Here is a 5,355-nt window from a genome sequence, read left to right as displayed (position 1 = left end):
GCTCTGTCTCTCTCTGTCCCAAAAATAAATAAACGTTGAAAAAAAAATTATAAAATGGCAAAGTTGGTGTCACGTGTATTTTCCCACAATTTTTTTAAGATCCTGGAATTTAAAACCTCTTGAAAAGAAAAAAAAAGGACTTCATGCGCACACACACACACACACAGACACACACACCCCAGTGTGATCCATTCGGCTGGCAGACAGAACCAGGCTTCGGGGCAAATTCCAGATCAAACAGATAGATGTACCAGCAGCAGAACAATCTTGAGTTTTATCTGGAAAACAGCTACCTGTGCTAGAAAGTTAAGGAACCGTGGCCTCCCACACACAGAAGACACCAGATCGCTCAGACCCGAGCGCAGCTCTGCGATTTTGCACTAGACCCGGGAAAACCGCGTCTAGAGACTGCTGGTCTCGGCCTGTCTCTTCCCGCGCCCGCCGCCCTCCCGGGGCCCCCGCCCGGGTTTGCAGGCGTCAGCGGTCACGATGACCCAATGACGGAGGCTAAGGCCACGGGGAGCTGGAGACCAGTCCCCTCAGACAAGGTGGGATCTTCTCACAACGCCTTTCCTCCCCGGCTCACTTCCCCGCTTCCTTGGAGGGCTTCCTAGGATCATCACCCGAGTCGACTACTTGCACTGCCCCGGCACGTTAAGTACACTTGAAGCGGAGGGAAGGACACAGTGGAGGCCGGGCCCCTGGCAAGGAGTCTGGGCCAGAGGTGCCAAAAACCCGCCCCAGGGTAATGGCCCTGGGGAGGGAGAGAAGTGGACCCAGTTGGGAAATTTCCAGGCACTAGGGAAGTGAGGGGTTGGAAACTGGGCAGAGAGCCTCAAACGGGAACGATGGGACGCCGGCCAGATGCTGTGCCTGGAGGCATCCTGACCTTGGCTTGAGGAGGCGGCTCTTCACCTGGGCTGACAGGGGGCTGGCGGCTGCACCCACCTCCCCAGACTCAGCACACACACCTCCCCACTCCTGCCCCCGTTTACCCTTTCTGTTCTTGCAACGCACCAAATCCTTACTACCTCAGGGCCTTTGCACCTGCTGCCCTTGTCCCGGATGCTGCAGGTCTCGCTAAAGCAGAAAGAGATCTTATCCCCCTGGCCTTGCTGGGTAGCCCTACCGGCCACCTGTATTACTTCCCGATGCTGCAGCAGCAAAGGACCACAAATTCAGGGGCTTAAAACAACGAACATTTATTCTCTTGTAGCTCCGGAGATCAGAAGTCTAAAACCAAGGGGGAGGCAGGGCTGGTCCCTTCTGAAGCACCTGGGGGAGACACCATTTCCTGGTTTTTACAACTTCTAGAACCCACTTGAGTTCCTTGGCTCAAGGTCCCTTTTCATATCCCTCCAACCTCTTTGATCAGTCGTCACATCAACTGCCTCTCCCCACCGACCCCATTCACCACACACATCACTCGGAGCCTTCTGCCTCTGTCTTTTAAGGGCCTTATAATTTGCAGGCTCGCCCAGATAATCCAGGATAATCGCCCATCTCCAGATCCTTAGCTTTATCATATCTGCCAAGTCTCCTTTGGTTTGTAAGGTCACATATTCTCAACCCTGGGTATCCGGAGGTCAACATTTCAGGTGGCCGTTATTCACTTTACGTCACACCTCCCTCAGTCTCGATCACCATACTTGCTCCTCCTCCTCACTACATGGATCTCAGTGGGAACTTCTTTCTTTGGCCGGCTCCTCTCCCCTCCGCCTGTTCTGGTTTATCCACTACTCTTTCCCAGCACCATTGCTGGTGTTCAGTAAATATGTGGTAAATGTAGGTAAGAAAGGATAGATGGTGTGTGGGTGATGGACGGATGGATGGTGGATGGACGGATGGGTGGATGGATGGACGGATGGTTGGATGGACACGTGGATGAACGAATGAATGAACGAACGAATGAATGAACGAACGAATGAATAATCTCCCTCATGAAGGACGGAGGAAAATGTTGGCTTCGGCATTCATTCCCAAGATGCACTTTCCATCACAGGTGGTCCAGCCTAGCTGGAGAAAGGAGGAGGGTGGAGGAGGAGGGGTTCGCACTCACCCTTGCCCATCAGGAAAGCCAGCCAGGCCTTGCAGAGACCTTTGAGGAATCTGCAGAGCTGGAGCCAAAAGGGCAAAGGCATTAACCTGGGAGACCCAGACCACGTCCACATTTGCCTCGTCTCCTGGAGGATCTCAGCCAAGGGCAAGAGAACAGGGCGGACCGCAGGGCCCGAAGGAACCAGCCTCTCACCGTAAGAAGCGGTGCAGTACCGGGCCATAGCACAGCACGGGTGAACCTGACGACTTTGCACCGAGCGGAAGGAACAAAGCACGAGAGACCGCTGCGTGTGTAATTCCATTTCCATCGAGCGTCAGGACAGGCAAGTGAATCCAGGGAGACGGACGGTGGATTCGTGGTCACCAGGGGGGGGGGGGGGGGGGTGCAGAGTGACCGCTCGCGGGTACAGGGTTTCTTCTGGGGGTGACGACGCGTTCCCTACTGAGACGGTGGTGACGGCTGCACAAGTCTGTGAATACACTAAAACCACTGTATACGTTAAAGAAGCGAGCTGTCTGCTGTGTGAACCAGATCTCAGTAGCCCTGCTGAGAAGGGGGAAGACTGGCCTACCGGAGCTGGAGCGGAAGATGGGCACGGGGCATAGAGCAGAAGCATCACCAAGCCCCGCCCCCCCCCCCCCCCTGCCATCCCTCTGTAGTACAACTTGGGAAACCGAGGCTCAGTTTCCCCTGGTTCACAGAGGCAAAGCCAGGACGAGATCCCGGGGCTCTGGACCTCTCCCCGTATCTCAATGCCTCCGTGCCCAGTGCTGGGGGTGCAGAGATGAAGCGGCCCCAGCCCCCAGCTCAAGTCCTGCAGTGCGGGTGGGGGGCTGGGGGGCGGGGTGCAGGTGTCCAAGGGAAACACACAGTCACTCCTTGGGCCTCAGTTTCCTCACTTCCAGAATCTGGGCACCTTGCAGGCAGGGCTCACGACTGTTTCATTCATCAGTGGCTTCCCAGAGCCTAGGACAGCGCCTGGCACAGGGCAGGTGCTCGGTATACACGTGTTGCATGAAACCTGTGAGACGGGGGGTGTTGCAGGCTTGAACGACGGAACTGGTGGCGGACCCGACTCACAGGACACAGGATGGTGCAGCTGTGGTTGTCCTGGTCACCCCTGCACCTGTCCCCTGAGCGCATGGCACAAATGGCAGCAGAAGGGTGAGGACGGCACAAGGAGGGCCCGGAGGGGCCGTTCCGAGCGGCCCGGCTGGGGTCACAGCCACCCCAATTCACCTGTGCGGCACGCCTCCCTACCCCAGGGCCTTTGCTCGTGCCCACTTCCTCTGCTGGGGATGCCGTCCTGCTGCTTCTCCCCCGAGTCACTCCTGCCCAACTCTCCAAGGGCTCCACCATCACCTCCTCAGAGAAGCCCTCCTGAGCTACCTGGCCTCCCGCTCAGGTGTGGTTTCACGCGTGTCTGGGCCGTCTGATTCTGGTCCGCCTTCGCTGGACTTCCACCGTCCTGTTCGGCAGCCTGGGGCACGGCGCCCGGCACTTAGCGGGCACTCAGTGAATGCCAGCAAGAGCAGGGAACTCAGAGGGGCCGCCGGAGGGCTGGTCCCCGCCCGGCCCGTCACCCGGCAACAGCAGGGCGATCGTGGACCCCAGAAGCCAGGAAGCCCCAGCGGAGGAGGGTCCCGGCCTGCACCCTTGGCCCGTGGCCGGGGACAATTACAAATAAAGATCCTTTGTACTGGGAGGATGGCAGGGTGGTGGCGGCTCAGGGCACGAGGACAGGATGTGAGAGCAGGGAGGGACCGACTGTGGCCTTGGCGCCTCGGCACCGTCCTAAGCCCTGCGGAGGGAGCCCGGGCATGAATGAATGAATGAATGGATGGCGACAAGCCCACACACAGAGCCTGAGGCAGCGGGAGGCCGAGCGCCAGCCCGGGGCGGGGGCTCCCTCACTGTCCCTGCGGGAGCCCAGCCCCCAGACCTGCCCCCCACGGCCCCGACTCCCTGCTCCAGGTGGGCACACCGGCTGGGGGACCCAGAAAAAAACCCAGGTAAAGGACGACCTTCCCATTTAGGAGTCCCTCCCATTCGTCTTGAAAGAAATTTCCAGACCAAATAAGGCTTTAGAGCTCCTGTCCACTTCGCACAATTCCTTTTAAGCGTCCAAATGCAATTAGGCTTGGAACTTGTCTGCATCCAGCCTCCCCCGGCCTCCTCCCACCTCCCCCTGGCCCCCCCACGTAAACAAGCAGCCCAGCTGGGCCCCAGCTGGCCTGCCCTGGAGAGGAGGGGAGGGTCACCACCGCTGCCTGCTCCCTGCCCAGCCTCTCCCTCCCTCCCTCCCTCTCTCTCTCTCTCTCTCTCTCTCTCTGGGGCGTAGCCATGAGCTTTAGCATCCTAGAGCACTCCTTCTCCCCCCCTCCTTAAAAACGAAGCCCCTCCCCTCCAAAGACCCGCTGGGCCATGCAGGGCACGGTCCAAGGCTCCCCCCTCCGCTCTGGGGTTTGCAGGGACGTCGGGTCCCTCCACCCAGGGTCAGGAGGCCTGTGGCCCCAGGGCAGGTGCCAGGGCCGCGCTCTATTTCTGGGTCCTCTTCAGGGTGCCCACCCCGCCCCCCATCTGGGCACCATTTCCTCCCACAGAGAAAGCACTGATGGGAACTCCCTCGGGCTCCCCGAGGTCATGAGAAAGTTGGCCCAGGGCAGGGGTGTGTGCCTTTCCTGGTGCCTCCCCGGGGAAGCCACTCCTCACCACGCCCCGTCCTCACGGTCCCCCCTGGGGCCCCTGCGTCCCCCCCCCCCCCCGCCTCCCCAGGCAGACTCCAGGTGGGAAGGGGGATGGGGCCACACCTGGGTGGCATTGCCGTCTTGCCCCCGAGTCTACCTCTCAAAAGTGCCTGCGCCACCTTCTCCACGGAGCCCTCACCTGGCTACCTCCCGGCTCCTCCGTACCAGCCCTGAGTGCTTTTAAACCACCGGGTGGGGACCTGCCCCTGGCGGGCCTGCGCGCCCCGAAATGCCCAGTGGGAGCCAATCCCGGGCAAGCGGACAGCCCGGTGCTGTTTCACCAGAGCAGCCCAGCGGAGCTGCGAGGGCGCAAGGGAGATGAACAGCTGGACTCCCGAAGCAGTGCTCGGGCCAACGTGACGTCACCAGGCCGGGGGATGAGCGCCCAGCGAGGCCTGGGGGGGGGGGGGCTCCCGAGCGGGGCATTCCTTCCCGAAGCTTCATCCCAGCTGGGGCTCGGCCCCTCCTCCCCCCTCCTCCTCCCCTTCCCCCTCCCTCCGGGCCTGGAATTGGGTTTGGGGCGGGTTCTGCTCCCAAAGCCATCTCCTC

General features: G+C 60.2%; 1 long non-coding RNA gene across 1 annotated transcript; it reads right to left on the bottom strand.

The window, feature by feature from the left end:
• Nucleotides 1-1,186: 1,186 nt before the first annotated feature.
• LOC121023846 (uncharacterized) lies at nucleotides 1,187-3,652 on the bottom strand. Its single transcript, XR_005787520.1, has 2 exons — nucleotides 3,449-3,652; nucleotides 1,187-2,539 (listed from the first exon to the last, which is right to left on the bottom strand). It is a non-coding gene; the product is annotated as an uncharacterized LOC121023846 (long non-coding RNA).
• Nucleotides 3,653-5,355: the final 1,703 nt, after the last annotated feature.

The sequence above is a fragment of the Herpailurus yagouaroundi genome, unplaced genomic scaffold (genome assembly GCF_014898765.1).
Source record: "Herpailurus yagouaroundi ecotype Mexico unplaced genomic scaffold, PumYag 569, whole genome shotgun sequence".
NCBI lineage: Eukaryota > Metazoa > Chordata > Mammalia > Carnivora > Felidae > Herpailurus > Herpailurus yagouaroundi.
Note: the sequence above shows the minus strand (reverse complement) of the source record. Positions and strands in the feature narration are given on the sequence as shown.